This window comes from Taudactylus pleione, unplaced genomic scaffold (genome assembly GCF_031769625.1).
Source record: "Taudactylus pleione unplaced genomic scaffold, aTauple2 ptg000386l, whole genome shotgun sequence".
Classification (NCBI taxonomy): domain Eukaryota; kingdom Metazoa; phylum Chordata; class Amphibia; order Anura; family Myobatrachidae; genus Taudactylus; species Taudactylus pleione.
The window spans coordinates 5,845,001-5,860,000 of record NW_028284787.1 but is presented as its reverse complement, the minus strand read 5'-3'; the positions used below and the strand labels follow the sequence as shown (position 1 = coordinate 5,860,000).

Here is a 15,000-nt window from a genome sequence, read left to right as displayed (position 1 = left end):
CTTATCAATGCTTACCCCTCTGGCGAGGTCCAGCAAAGTCCTCCGCTCAGCTGCTGGCAGCCTAACACTGCCAGTGCCTGGCTCCTGTGTAATGCGCATGTGCAAAGGTCTGTCTTCGCATGTGCATAACACGGGAACCTGACAGTGCCTGGAAGGCTATGCTGAAGCTGGAAAGGCAGCGCCAGGGCCCCATTACCATCAATGGGTACCGCATCACTCTCACCATCTAAAGACACGGAGAACGATGCTGTGTCAAAGAGCGGTAATCTTAGATAAATGATAGATAGATGATAGATGAATACAGAAAGGATGATGCAACCCTATTAGCGAGTGCTAAAGGGGTTATGTTTTGTTGATAAATGGGACCCATAAAGCTGTTCCAGCATCCTGCACCACTACATGCAAGCAGTATACACTCACCGGCTGGTGAGCAGTATAGGACCAGATTACGCCCAAGCTACACTCCATCATTACCAGTGTATACTTCACAGAGAGTGTGGCTATACCAGTTATCCATCAATAACACTGGGCTATTCACAGTTTGAGTCATCAGTTGGTATGTGCCTATATAACTGCAGTATCAACTCCTGCACACACATTTCCAACAAAAGGCTGCCACTGCTTTTGTAGAAAACACAGTTAAGCTGCATACACACACAATGATTTTGTTACCAACGATTTTATGAACGATTTTGTCAGATTATCTGTCAGATTTTTTAAAGTGTAATGAACGATTTTTTGAACTACAAACAATTTTTTTCATATTCCCTTAGTGAAAATGGTTCAGTTGGTCAGTCAGAATGAGCTACAAAGGGGAACGCGCATGAACGATAATCATTCATCGTTATAACTCAGAAACTGAATGTTTTTTTCAACGATGAATGATAACTACCTCGTTACAGTTAAATTGTTCAAAAAATAGTTACATGTGTATGCACCTTTTGGCTTCATAGCATACTAGGTTTGTTCCCTTTGTGAGCCTGTGCAATGATATTCCGGATCTATCTTGCAACAGTAGGTGTAGACAGAGCATGCCCTTGTTGAGGTCCTACAGGAAGGACATATGGTAGATTGGTCTTTGTAAAATCAGTCGTTCTGGAGAAGTAAACAGAAACTGCCCTGACAACAGCTTTGGTAGGTAATAGTAATCCCTATTGTTCATTGGTCATGGGCAGAGAGATGGCAGATCTTTCTCTGGTACAGTAGATATGACCAAGGTGGCAGAGGCAAAGACTTATTCATGATGCATTCCCAAAGCCACCACAAACCATGGCAATTTCCCATGGTTTGTGTAGCAGAACTGTGAGCTCTACAGCCATGGCCAAGTTTTAAGAATTACACAAATATTGGTTTTCACAAAGTCTGCGGCTTCAGTTTTTATGATGGCAATTTGCATATACTCCAGAATGTCATGAAAAGTGATCAGATGAAATGCAATTAGTTTCAAAGTCCCTCTTTGCCATGACAATGAAGTGCTCTGAATTAGGGCGGCCACTTTTTTCTTTCTTAAAACCAGCCTCCTTCCTGCTCACATCGCTGTGGGTGACCACCCACAGCTTTAGCAAGCGGCCAGGTGATGTCATGATGGTCACGACCATCAGGCTTGCGACGAGACCCTTGTGGTAGGGTCTCGTTCCCGCAAGCCCCAGCGAGCTTTCGGCTCTAATAGAGGGGCCTCCCCCAAACAGCAGGCGTTCCTTCGGGAATGCCTCCGTTTGGACAGCCACCCCTCCGACCCGCCTACCAAATGGGGCGAGCCGTTTATCAACATCGACAGCCACCCATTTTGGATGCGAGCACCGGAGCGAGTGATTTCTCGCTCGCTCCGGGGCTCACACGTGCACACTGCTTGGCCATCGACCTGCTTGCGAGCAGGTCTGAATCAGGCCCCTAATCCCAAAAGCATTTCCACTGCATTTCAGTCCTCCCAGAAAAAGACCAGCTAACAGGTCAGTGATTCTCTCGTTAACAGAGGTGAGTGTTGACGAGAACAAGGCTAGAGATTACTCTGTCATGCTGATTGTGTTAGAACAGACTGGAAGCTTTAAAAAGGAGGATGGAGCTTTAAATCATTGTTCTTCCTCTGTTAACCATGGTTACATGCAGTCATTGCTTTGCACAAAAAGAGCTTCACAGGGAAGGATATTGTTGCTAGTAAGATTGTACCTAAATCAACCATTTATCGGATCATCAAGAACTTCAAGGACAGAGGTTCAATAGTTGTGAAGAATGCTTCAGGGCACCAGAACATCCAGCAAGCACAAGGACAGTCTCCAAAAGTTTATTCAGCTGCTGGATCGTTGAACCACCAGTGCAGAGCTTGCTCATAAATGGCAGCAGGGTGGTGTGAGTGCATCTTCGCCTCACTGTGCGTGAAGACTTGGAGGATGGCCTGGGGCAGCAAAGAAGCCACTTCTCCTCAGGAAAAAAAAAATCAGGGACAGACTGATATTCTGCATGGGATTAGACTGCTGAGGACTGGGGTAAAGTTATTTTCTCTGATTAATCCCCTTTCAGATAATTTGGGGCATCTGGAAAAACACTTGTCCAGAGAAAGAAAGGTGAGCGCTACCATCAGTCCTGTGTCATGCAAACAGTAAAGCATCCTGAGACCATTCTAGTGTGGGGTTGCATCTCAGCTAATGGAGTGGGCTCACTCACAATTTTGCCATAAAAACACAGTCAACAATAAAGAATTGGTTCCAAAACATCCTCCAAGAGCAACTTCTCCCAACATCCAAGAACAGTTTGGTGATGAACAATGTCTTTTCCATCATGGAGCACCTTGCCATAAGGCAAAAGTGATAACTAAGTGGCGCGGGGTACAAAACATCAAAATTTTGGGTCCATGGCCAGGAAACTCCACAGACCTTAATCCCATTGAGAACTTGTGGTCAATCCTAAAGAGGCGGATGGACAAACAAAACCCCACAAATTCTGACAAACTCCAAATATTGATTAGGCAAGAATGGGTGTCCATCAGTCAATATGTGGCCCAGAAGTTGATTGACAGCATGCCAGGGCAAATTGCAGAAGTCATGAAGAAGGGTCAACACTGCAAATATTGACCCTTTAATGTAATTGTCAATAAAAGCCTTTGACACTTATGAAATGCTTGTAATTTTACTTCAATATACCATAGTAACATCTGACAAAAAGGTCTAAAAACACTGAAGCAGCAAACTTTGTGAAAACCAATATTTTAGTCATTCACAAAACTTTTGGCCATGGCCGTACTGAGCAGCATCGGCTCCTGCCTGAGGGGGGCTGCCGCTGCTGACCTGGGTCCTGGGGGCTGCTCAATGAATCTGGCAGGCATTGGGACCTGCGCATGCCCACGCCTAACACCAGCTTTTCGGGGCTGCATTGATTGCAGCCCTGAGAAGCCCTGTAGGACTGCCCAAAAGGCAGAGCAGCGGCTTCCACTTGAAGCTGCTCTCTGCTGATCGCAGCCTGGACTGGCAGTCCCAGGGGGAGGAGACACCTTCCCCTGGCTGCCTGTCTTCAGCGTGACTGACAGATGGCATTTCCAATAGGAAGCCACCTCCAGTCACAGTGAAGCCAGTGCAGTCACGGACTGCACTGACTCACTGAACAGTGGAGGATTTTACTGGGAGGCTGCAGCCTCGCAGTCACTAGGTAAGAACCACCACTGGCTGTACCAATTATTTTCTAATTATCCATAGTATGTGGGTAATTAAGGAAAAGGAGGAAAAATAACTTACCCCAGCCATTCCATGGTATTAGTACAGCATGGCATAGACAGAACATCTATTCCTTCTACCCTGGTGTCTGACAGGTACATAATGGAGTTACTGTGATTAGATTGTGGATCCATTACCAATGGAAACAGCCAGAGAGCGCTCCTGGTGACACCACTAAAGCCATACTTCATGCAGAATGGAATAGAAAGTCTGTTGATGCAACATGGTTAGCCTATTTACCAATGTTTAGGTATCGCATAGTCTAACAGCTGTGCCAAGGGACTTACTATTACTATTTAATTTCCAGATATAGGTATAACTTCTCTTTGCAGTCTCCTCTATAGGCAGCAAAGGGATAGTGCATAAGATACAAAGGGGTAAATTTACTAAGCTTTGAGTTTGGGTGAGTTTGGGTGAGTTGGAAACTCATGTGAGTTTAGGCATGTTTTTCATCTCACTAATTTACTAAAGACAAACTCAAGTGAGATTGGAAGTGAGTTCTGTCTTTTCACTGTTAAAACTCATGTGAGATTGCAAACTCGAAAAAACTCACCATCAGCCAAAATAGGCAGTACTTTACTTAAAAAAGTTGCAACTCGCAAAAGATTAGAGTTTCCAATCTCGTGAGAGATTGTAGCAAACTCACTGTGAAATAGAAGTTTTAAACACTCACCTCCTGAGCTGCGAGTTTGGCAGAAACATACACAGATCAGTGATTTGTGTAGGTTTCTGCCTGTATACCTAATATAAAGTGTTTTTATTTAAAAAAAAAAAAATGACCTGGGGTCCCCCACCTAAAGCATAACCAGCCCCAGACTTACTAGCCAGTCCTGCTTCCTAAAAAGATGGGGAACAAAATGTAATGCAGGTGTCCTAAGGCGAGCTCAGGGAGGACAGAAACCTCCCGTGGAGCAGAAGGGCATTGAAGAAGAAAATTGCAGGGACCCTCAAGATAGAAACTACCTACTGTACATAACTACACCCAGCTGAGAGAAAAAAAAAAAAAGACACCAGATGACTAAGGTGTTAATCTCATTATGGCTGCCACGAGGGGAAAGGTTTTTCTTTTTTTCCAACAATGAACTAAATGGTTTTAAGCACATATCACATTTGACCAATTATTTTTAGATCACTTTACAATCAATATGTTAAATTGGCCCTTCAAAAACCAGCCTTGACTTTTCTTCCAGCTCTTTCCAATAGGGCAAATAAATCCTCTATTTTTCAATTTAAGTGAACCTTCGTTTTAAAATTTAATTTTGAGCCACCTGTTACTTTAATTTTAGTCTCCATGTTTGCAACATTTAAATTGGTGGTGACTGTTAAGGGGCCTATCCACTAGGCCAGTGATTCCCAACCTCCGTCCTCAAGGCACACTAATGGTCTCTTCAGACCCGATCAGAAGAGCTGAGCGCTCGCAAGTGGGTTGATGTTGAGGCCCTGCGCACACGCATTGGCCGCACTGCGCGTGCACAAGCCCTGGAGCGAGAGATAATTTCTCTCGCTCCGGGGGACACTACAAAAGGGGCAGCTGTCGATGGTGATTGACAGCTCACACCATTTTGTAGGCGGGGTGGGGGGGTGGCTGGCCAAACAGAGGTGTTCCCGAAGGAACGCCTGCCGTTTGGGGGCGGCCCCACTGACATCACGCGTGATGTCAGTGGTGAGCTTCCGGCTCTATTAGAGCCGAAAGCTCACTAGGGCTTGCGGCAGACAAGACCCTACCACAAGGGTCTCGTTGCAAGCCCCGATGGTCGCGATTGTCTCGACCATCGACCTGACCACTTGCTAAAGCTGTCCTAAGGCTGGGTTCATACGTAAAGATTTTCTGTCCAACCATCCAGCTTGTTGATTGGTTGGAATGAAAATCTGGTAAGGTATGAAAGCAAATTACAATCATCAATTTGCTCCCAAATGCCGGAAAATGGACAAAAACTGAACAAATTGTTTCGATCAAACATTTAACAAACTTGTCTGAACTACCATTTTCATCTGTTTTCTGGCATTTAGGAGCAAATTGCTGATCAGTTACTCCCATACATTACCAGATTTTCATTCCAACCAATCAACTAGTTGGATGGTTGGACAGAAAATATTTCTGTGTACCCAGCTTTACAGTCCTGGTTTTGGTGATATCCTCCTTCCTAAAGCACAGATTATTTAATCAAAATAACTGAGGTACTAAATAAGTTGCTTGTGCTTGGACTGTTAGTGTACCTTGAGGACCGTGGTTGGGAACCCCTGCACTAGACGACCTGAAAGACTGAACGACTAGCTTTCAGACCTTCAGGTCACAGAGGTGCGGCGCCCGCACTGAACAGCGTTCACTGAATGTCATTTAGTATAGGAGCCTGACCCCCCATCTCTGAACATGCCGAACCTGACGAGCATGTTCAGTAGATAGTCGAGGTCGGCAAGGATCCAACGTGCACGCGCATAGCTGGTCCTTGCCAGCTATACATTACATGACTTTCTGTACGATGTGACCAAAACCTCCTGGCTTTGGTCGGATCGTGCAAAAAGTTATGTAATAGATAGGCCCCTTTGTCGATTTTTTTTCTACCCTGAACTGAAACAATGTTACCAAGAGAATAAATAACTTTTAGGTGCCGGATTTGAAACCATTTGCCTTATACACATTAGCTTTCCCTCAAAATGGTGCAAAATATCTTCTAAATAATAAATTTAATCAGTCCTTTATGGGCGTGTTTCTACTTCATATAAATTGGAATACTCCAGTCAAATAGATAAAATTTCACTCCCCAAATTGTGGTCCTCAGACAAAAAAAAATAAAAAAATACACATAGTGCAATATTGCCAGAAAAATAGGGATAAAATTATTCTGACATCGCACTCACATATTAATAGAACTTTAAAAAACATATCACCACAAGGGTATACATATAGGGATATAGTTGCTCCTTTCATCTGCATGTTACCATCCCAGATTGAATCAGGTTGAGGCTCAAGGTCATGGGATCCTTTTTCGTCTTTAAGGTAGCAATATAAGATGGCAGCAGCGGTACCCCCAAAAAAATACAAGCATCAGGTCATAACCAGCTTAAAGCTTTTTGGACTTCATGTCCTTCCGAAGCATGGTGACTTAATTACAATAGCAGATGATATATATATATATATATGCATACACATACATATACACACACACACACCCCTATACTAATTGAGAACACTCCCACAATGAATTTCCTGAATTGGTGCTCTTTCCCAGCATATGCCGTGACCAGAAGTGACATCATTAGCATCCAGAACCGGAAGTTCATTGCAATGCGTTCCAACATTACCGGAAACCGGAAGTGCACCATGCATTCTACCCAGTATCCGGACCAGAAGTGGTAAGGGTTTTTATTTTTAGCGTTTATTTGCATTTGGGAAATCCGGAAAAAACACTTGGTTCCTTATTCTCCACTTAATTTATAAATACAGTAAGTAGTCCAAAGTACTGGACACGTAGCCTATATGAGTTCATAGTAGTCCACATGAAAATAGATATATATTCATGCTATCGGATTTTACATAAGTATTCTAAAATTATCTAAAAAAGGCAGAAATATCAGAGTTAAATACATAAAATGAACCTATATTAATAAAGATAAATTTATAAAAAAAACCATTTAATTTAAAATTCTCCGTTCAATCCATTTGGGGCCAGAGTTCCTAAATTAAATATCAATTTAATTTCTGTCTTGGACAATCTGATCTCTAGTTTTTCATGTTGGTAAAATGGTCTGTATGTCCCAAAACGCTTTTATGTATCAAGGATTTGATTTATGTAATGGTTTGTCAGGTATGAGGTTACCAATAACTGAATCCTCTTAAAATAATCCAATGTTTTTTAAAAACCAACTCAATTTCTTTGTTGGCAATTAAAATTACTGGTCTTTTCCCATTTTTCATAATTTTCTTCTAATAAGGTTTTTCTATCTATTTGTTTTACACTCATAAGCTTTTTCAAGTTTCTCTCTGTCATACCCTTTGTCTAAAAAATGGTTTTCCATCTCAGTAGTTTTTCACACATCACCTTCTGTGCAATTATGTTTAACGTGTAAAAATTGTCCATGTTCGAATTCCATCTAGCCAGTTTTTATGATGCTGGCTGTTAATCTCATTACAACTATTCAAGTCTGTACTCTTCCTATGAGTTTTGGTATGTAAAATACCTTTTATATACAGACAGATCTAAAAAAGTGACTTCAGACTGACTAATAGAGAATGTAAAATTATTAAAATCATTGCCATTAAGGGACTCTCAAAATAATTGAAGCTCTTCTTCTGCGCCTTTCCAAATAAATAAAACATCAATAAAATGTTTCCATATTACCAGGCACACCCCCAACTGATTTCCACGCCATATCCTCAAATCCTCCCAGTGAGCCATATAAAGTTTGGCGTAGCTAGGAGCGAACCTGGTGCCTATTGCATCCCAACATTTTGTATAAAATAGGATACGTTAAAATAAAAATTGTTGTTCATTAAAATAAATGTAATACCTTTTTAAAATAAAGCTTTTTATTCCGAAAATAGATCTGATGTATCTAAAAAGTAAGAAACAGCTCTAATACCCATTTCAGTATCAATTATGGTGTATAAAGTCGATACATCTCCACTCACCAGATAATTTTCCTGTCATTCTATTGTTTCTAATAAATGTTAAATTATCTAACAAAAAAAAAAAATGGCATACATATCAGATTTAAATACATAAAATGATCCTATAAATATTATTAAAGATAAATTTATAAAAACCATTTAATTTCAAATTCTCCGCTCAATCCATTTGGGGTCAGAGTTTCTAATTCAAATATCCATTTAATTTCTGTCTTGGACAATCTGACCTCTAGTTTTTCATGTTGGTAAAATGGTTTGTATGCCCCAAAATGCTTTTATGTATCAAGGATTTGATGTACATTCTTGAAATGCATAGATACAGTATGGGTCTCAAAACCTCTTTATATTACGGATGTGCTCAGCTAAACATGCTTTTAAATTCCTACCTGTTTTGCCAACATAGATAAGACCAAATTGGCATTATAGGGCATAAATTACATTATTTGATTTACAGGCAATGAAGTCTCTGATCTGATGAGTCTCTCTCTTTACCTGAAATTCTTTAAGCTTACTCTGCCCTTTTACAGTCAGGCACATTGTACATAGACCACATCTGTGAAATCCATGACTTCTACTGCTTGTTCTTTTTTTCTCCTCAATAGCACTATGTACAAGTTTGTCCCTAAGGTAAGGTGCCCTTCTATATATAAATGGTTTGTCAGGTATAAGGTTACCAATAATGGAATCCTCTTAAAATTCTCTAATGTTTTTTTTAAAAACCAACTCAATTTCTTTATGTTGGCTAGGCAGACTAACGCCTTTTTAAAAGATACTGGAGAAGTTTTAAATTTATTAGAAACAATAGAATGGCAGGAAAATTATTATCTGGTGAGTGGAGATGTATCGACTTTATACAACCATAATTTATACTGAAATGGGTATAAGAGCTGTTTCTTACTTTTAGATACATCAGATCTCTCTTTAGAAATAAAAAGCTTTATTTTAAAAAGGTATTACATTTATTTTAATGAACAACAATTTTTATTTTAATGGATCCTATTTTATACAAACTTTGGGATGACAATGGGCACCAGGTTCTCCCCTAGCTATGCCAAACTCTATATGGCTCACTGGGAGGATTTGAGGATGTGGCGTGGAAATCAGTTGGGTGTGGGACTGGTAATATGGAAACATTTTATTGATGTTTTATTTATTTGGAAAGGCCCAGAAGAAGAGCTTCAAGTATTTTGTGAGTCCTGTAACGGCAATGATTTTAATATTAATTTTACATTCTCTATTAGTCAGTCTGAAATCACTTTTTTAGATCTGTGTTTGTATATAAAAGGTAATTTACACACCAAAACTCATAGGAAGAGTACAGACTCGAATAGTTGTATTGAGATTAACAGCCAGCATCATAAAAACTGGCTAGATGGAGTTCGAACATGGACAATTTTTACGTGTTAAACATATTTGCACAGAAGGTGATGTGTGAAAAACTGCTGAGATGGGAAACCAGTTTTTAGACAAAGGGTATGACAGAGAGAAAATCAAAAAAACTTATGAGAATGTAAAGCAAATAGATAGAAAAGCCTTATTAGAAGAAAATAAGAAAAAAATGGGAAAGACCATCAATGGTCTTTTATAAGTAATTTTAATTCACAACATAAAGAAATTGAGTTGGTTTTTAAAAAACATTGGATCACTTTAAAAAAGGATTCAGTTATTGGTAACCTTATACCTGACCAAACCATTATTATATATAGAAGGGCACCCAACATTAAAGACAAACTTGTACATAGTGCTATTGAGGAGAAAAACAAAGCAGCAGTATAAGTCATGGATTTCACAGATGTGGCCTATATACAATGTGCCAAACTGTAAAAGGGCAGAGTAAGCTTAAAGAATTTCAGGTAAAGAGAGACACTCATCAGATCAGAGACTTCATTACCTGTAGCTCAAAGTGTGTAATATATGCCCTAGAATGTCAATGTGGTCTTATCTACATTGGCAAAACAAGTAGGAATTTAAAAGTATGTTTAACTGAGCACATCTATAATATAAAGAAAGGTGTTGAGACCCATACTGTATCTATGCATTTCAAGAATGTACAAATCAAATCCTTGATACATAAAAGCATTTTGGGGCATACAAACCATTTTACCAACATAAAAAACTAGAGATCTAGAGGTCAGATTGTCCAAGACAGAAATTAAATGGATATTTAAAATTAGGAACTCTGACCCCAAATGGTTGAATGGAGAATTTAAAAAAGGAAATGGTTTTAAAAATCTTTAATATTTATAGGTTCATTTTATGTATTTAACTGATATTTCTGCTTTTTTTTTAAAATAATTTTAGAATACTTACATAAAATTAGATAATAGCATGAATATATATCTATTTTTTTGTGGACTACTATGAACTCATATGGACCAAGTCACCAGTACTTTGGACCACTTACTGCATTTATAAATTAAATGGAGAATAAGGAACCAAGTGTTTTTTCCGGATTTCCCAAATACAAATGGACTATAAAAATAAAGAAACCCTTACCACTTCCAGTCCGTATACCGGGTGGAACACATTGTGCAGTTCCGGTTCCCGGCAATATTGGAATACGATGACGTCACTTCCGGAAGCAGCATATGCTGGGAAAGGGGCAAATTCATTGTGGGAGTGTTCTCAATTAGTATAGGTAATTATATATATATATATATATATATATATATATATATCTGCTATTGTAATGAGGTCACCATGCTGCTGAAGTTCGAAAAGCTTTAAGCTGGTGATGACCTGATGCTGGTATGTTTTGTTGGATACTGCTGCTGCTGCCATCTTATATTGCACCTTAAGGAGGAGAGAGGATCCTGTTACCTTGAGCCTCAACCTGATTCAATCTGTGATGGTAAATTATGGATGAAAGGAGCCAGAGCCGTAAGTAGACTTTTTGGTGCCCTGTGCCAGAAAGAGCATTGGCATCCCCCTCATTTTTCAAAGGGACATAATGCACCCAAAAAAGGGCCATGGCTTCATGGGGAAGGGCCAGGGAAGAGATAGGGGAGGCCAGGAGATGCTGGGGATGAAATAAGAGGAAGCTACAAGTGAGAATGATAATAAACAGAAATCTGACAGGCCCAAACAGCGTCCCCAGGCCTGTGGTGGCCTGTGCGAAGGCACCGGCCGCACTACCCTAGCTACGGCCCTGAAAGGAGCAACTAAATACCTATATGTATACCCTTGTGGTGATATATTTTTTAAAGTTCTATTAAGATGTGAGTACGATGTCAGAATAAATTTATCACTGTTTTTTGCCAATATTGGACTATGTATTTTGCTTTTTTTATCTGAGTGTCTGAGGACCACGATTTGGGGAGTGAAATTTTATCTATTTGACCGAAGTATTCCAATTTATATGAAGAAACACCCATAAAAGAGATTGAAGAGACTTAGATATAAGGACTGATTAATGTATTATTTAGATGTCATTTTGCGCCATTTTGAGGAAAAGCTATTGTGTACAAGGTTGACTATTTGAAGAATTTGTTTAGAGTGCTTTTTTTTTATTTCCCTCAGAGGCTGCATCTGACGGTTTTTGCGCAGTCATTATTATTGTCTATATATTGAAACCATTTTCTAGCACTTTACTTTTAAAACAGGATCAGATCAGTTTTATATCAGCAAAATGTATCAAGACTCTAAACTTCCTTTCACAATAAAGACGGTAAGTGAGTCTGCAGATAACGACGTTGACTGGCCAGATGGAAACCTTGTTAAAACTACAATATTTAAAAGGTGATCAGATGAGCTTGTTAGAAGGATCACTTAAAAAACCGAGAAAGCTTATTGCTTACTATATATGCAAATCCTATTTTTTTTCTTTTTTCATATAACTCCCTTATATTTCAGGCACAGTCAAACCCAGGTCACTAAAGAAAATATTCTTGTACCACTAAGCCAAATCATTATTTCTACTTGGTGATAAAGATGGCTCACTGGTAAATACAGTTGATTTACATTGAATCATTTGTATGACATTGATGCGAAACCTGCGCTTGTTGGTTGGTATAGGATAATGGTAGCTGCTGGCACTATGGACATAATCAGAGATCTCCTACAGACAATGATAATATATACAGTTATAGTGCCTGCGCTAGTTTGCATTATTCTATAGGTGCCCAATGTGACAATCAATATGTAGATGTAGATCTAATAATACTAAGCACACAGGAATAATAGTTAGGTGGTTTTAATGGATCCGGTAAATACTACAACAAATCAATTGAGAAGTCACAGTGCTCTCTAATTTGAGGAGTAATGTACGCAGTATATGGTACAGGAAAGTGTATAGGATTATATAGTCAAATGAACGTAGAAAAAATGGGGGGGATAAAACAGTCAACAATGTACTTTGAATAGAGGAAAAAATTAAATATATAGTGCAGATGGAATTAATGTCCTGGGGGGTTGCGCTCTGGAGGGGCGGCGTCCAGTGCCCTCCGGTCCGACAACTTACCCTTCTTGCTGTCGATGTTAATCCTTGTGTGAAAGGTTCTGTCAGGTACACAGTCTCTCCGCCTCCATTGCAGTGTGTGCCAAGTTACACACTATAGGTCCTGTTGATTCACCAGACGTGGCAAGACCACCGGAACCATGATTACAGTTGATCACGTGGTCGCTGGCCATCGATCGACGTTGATGGTGGCTCTACCCACCAGATGGTGGGTAGAATAGGTCCGTACAGAGGCAGTTAAGGTGTGTGCCATGTGCACACTTCCTGGATACTCTGGTTTGCCTTTCGCTTCCTGAATTGAGCGAATCCTTGGGGAACAGGTATTCTTGTTAGTGCTTACTCCGGTAAGCGTTCCTATATCAGCATGTGTTCCAAAGATGGATTGAATGTTGTCCAATGTGTTGCAGCCTTTCGGTCTTCCTCAGGGATGTGAATGATGGATGTGTCTTAATCAGATTTAAATAGGCTTCTTGTGAGGCATGGTTAGCATAGGGGTTGTCAAGGAAACTGGGTGAGGTTCTAATTGGTTTCCTGTCTGACATGGCTTGCATATTGGTTGTCAAGGAAACCAAATGTAATAGATTGCAGGAAAGTTTGTCTCTCCATTACTAATGTTAATGTGGTTGTCATGGAAACTCATTTATTTTAGAAATAAACTACTATGTAGATATTTGCGGGTCTTCTCGTATGTGGCTTAACGCATTCTTAGTTGCTTAGTTAATGTTGTGTCCTGTGTCTTGGTATTATTTGTGTTTCAGTTTGTTGTCACATAATTATGGTACTAAATGTGTGGTGGGTGGCAGCTGCACGTCACATATTTTATGTGGCACACTAGTGGGGATATCTAACTGTACCTCTTTCTCCTTTACTTCGCTTCATCATGTGGTGTGTTTGATGACTATGGTGATTTGATGATTTACTCGTGTATTTATTAGCGCTGTGTTGTGATTGTATAAAGCACATATTCTGTAATATATTAATTATACAGAGGGTCTCTTTGTAGATATGGACTCCTCTTTTGGGTTTTTTGTGTCCACTACAATATTTATTGAGATGAACCCTGTTATTTAGGAATGGTCAGTGGCAAATAATGGCTTTGACTTAATTATCTATATTTAGTCCATCTGGGGTCTGTGTTTAGAGGGTGAAGATCCACTTCAATTCTTCCTCATCTAGAACTAGGTCAAAGTTGCCCCACCTAAGTTCCTGAGTACATGTTTTATTCCTACAGTATGATGCTTAGTCCTGATGGGTTTTTGTCATATTTGAGTAGGAAATGGTTTGATCAACTGTGGGATTCTAGGCCTCTGCGAATGTTACACACATGTTCTGCAGTTCTAATTTTCAGTGGTCTTTTTGTTCTCCCTACATATTGAAGGCCACAGGGGCATTCCGCTAAGTAAATGACCCCTGTGCTTGTACATGTGATGTGTTCCCTAATGATGAAATCTTTATAGCCAAACAAACCAACTAAGGTTTTGATTCTTTTGGTTGTAGGTGTGCATGTGCGGCATGTGTGACAGTTACCACAGTGGAAGAAACCCCCTCCTAGAGGTAAATCATACTGGTCCTTTGTTTTGATTCTTTTGGCGGCATGTGATTTTTGTTTAGTGTCCTGTTCAGGTCTGGCGCTTTTTTGAAAATTAGTTCTTGTCTGTTTGGGAGAATTTGACAGTTTATCATCCTGTAGTTGTCGGTCCGGAGGGCACGGGACACCACCCCTCCAGAGCGCAACCCGCCCAGGACATTAATTCCATCTGCACTATATATTTAATTTTTTCCTATATTCAAAGGACATTGTTCACTGTTTTATCCCTCCATTTTTTTCTACGTTCATTTGACTATATACTCCTATACACTTCCCTGTACCATATACTGCGTACATTACTCCTCAAATTAGAGAGCACTGACTTCTCAATTGATTTGTTGTAGGGATGTGCAGGCTCGGTTCTACTCGGTTCCGTTCGGTTCTTTTTACCGAATCTTATTGGCTATCCAAAACTCGTGACAGCTGAAACCCAATAAGATCCGGTAAAAAGAACCGAACGGAACCGAGTAGAACCGAGCCTGCACATCCCTAATTTGTTGTAGTATTTACCAAATCCATTAAAACCACCTAACTATTATCCCTGTGTGCTTAGTATTAGTAGATCTACATATACATATTGATTGTCAACATTAGACACCTATAGAATTATGCAAACTAGAGCAGG

The 15,000-nt window shown here is 39.8% G+C and overlaps 1 protein-coding gene across 2 annotated transcripts in view; it reads right to left on the bottom strand.

The window, feature by feature from the left end:
• LOC148507701 (maternal DNA replication licensing factor mcm6) overlaps positions 1–15,000 on the bottom strand; it is a 188,489-nt gene that overhangs the window by 82,461 nt on the left and 91,028 nt on the right. The gene's annotated exons all lie outside the window — the stretch shown is intronic.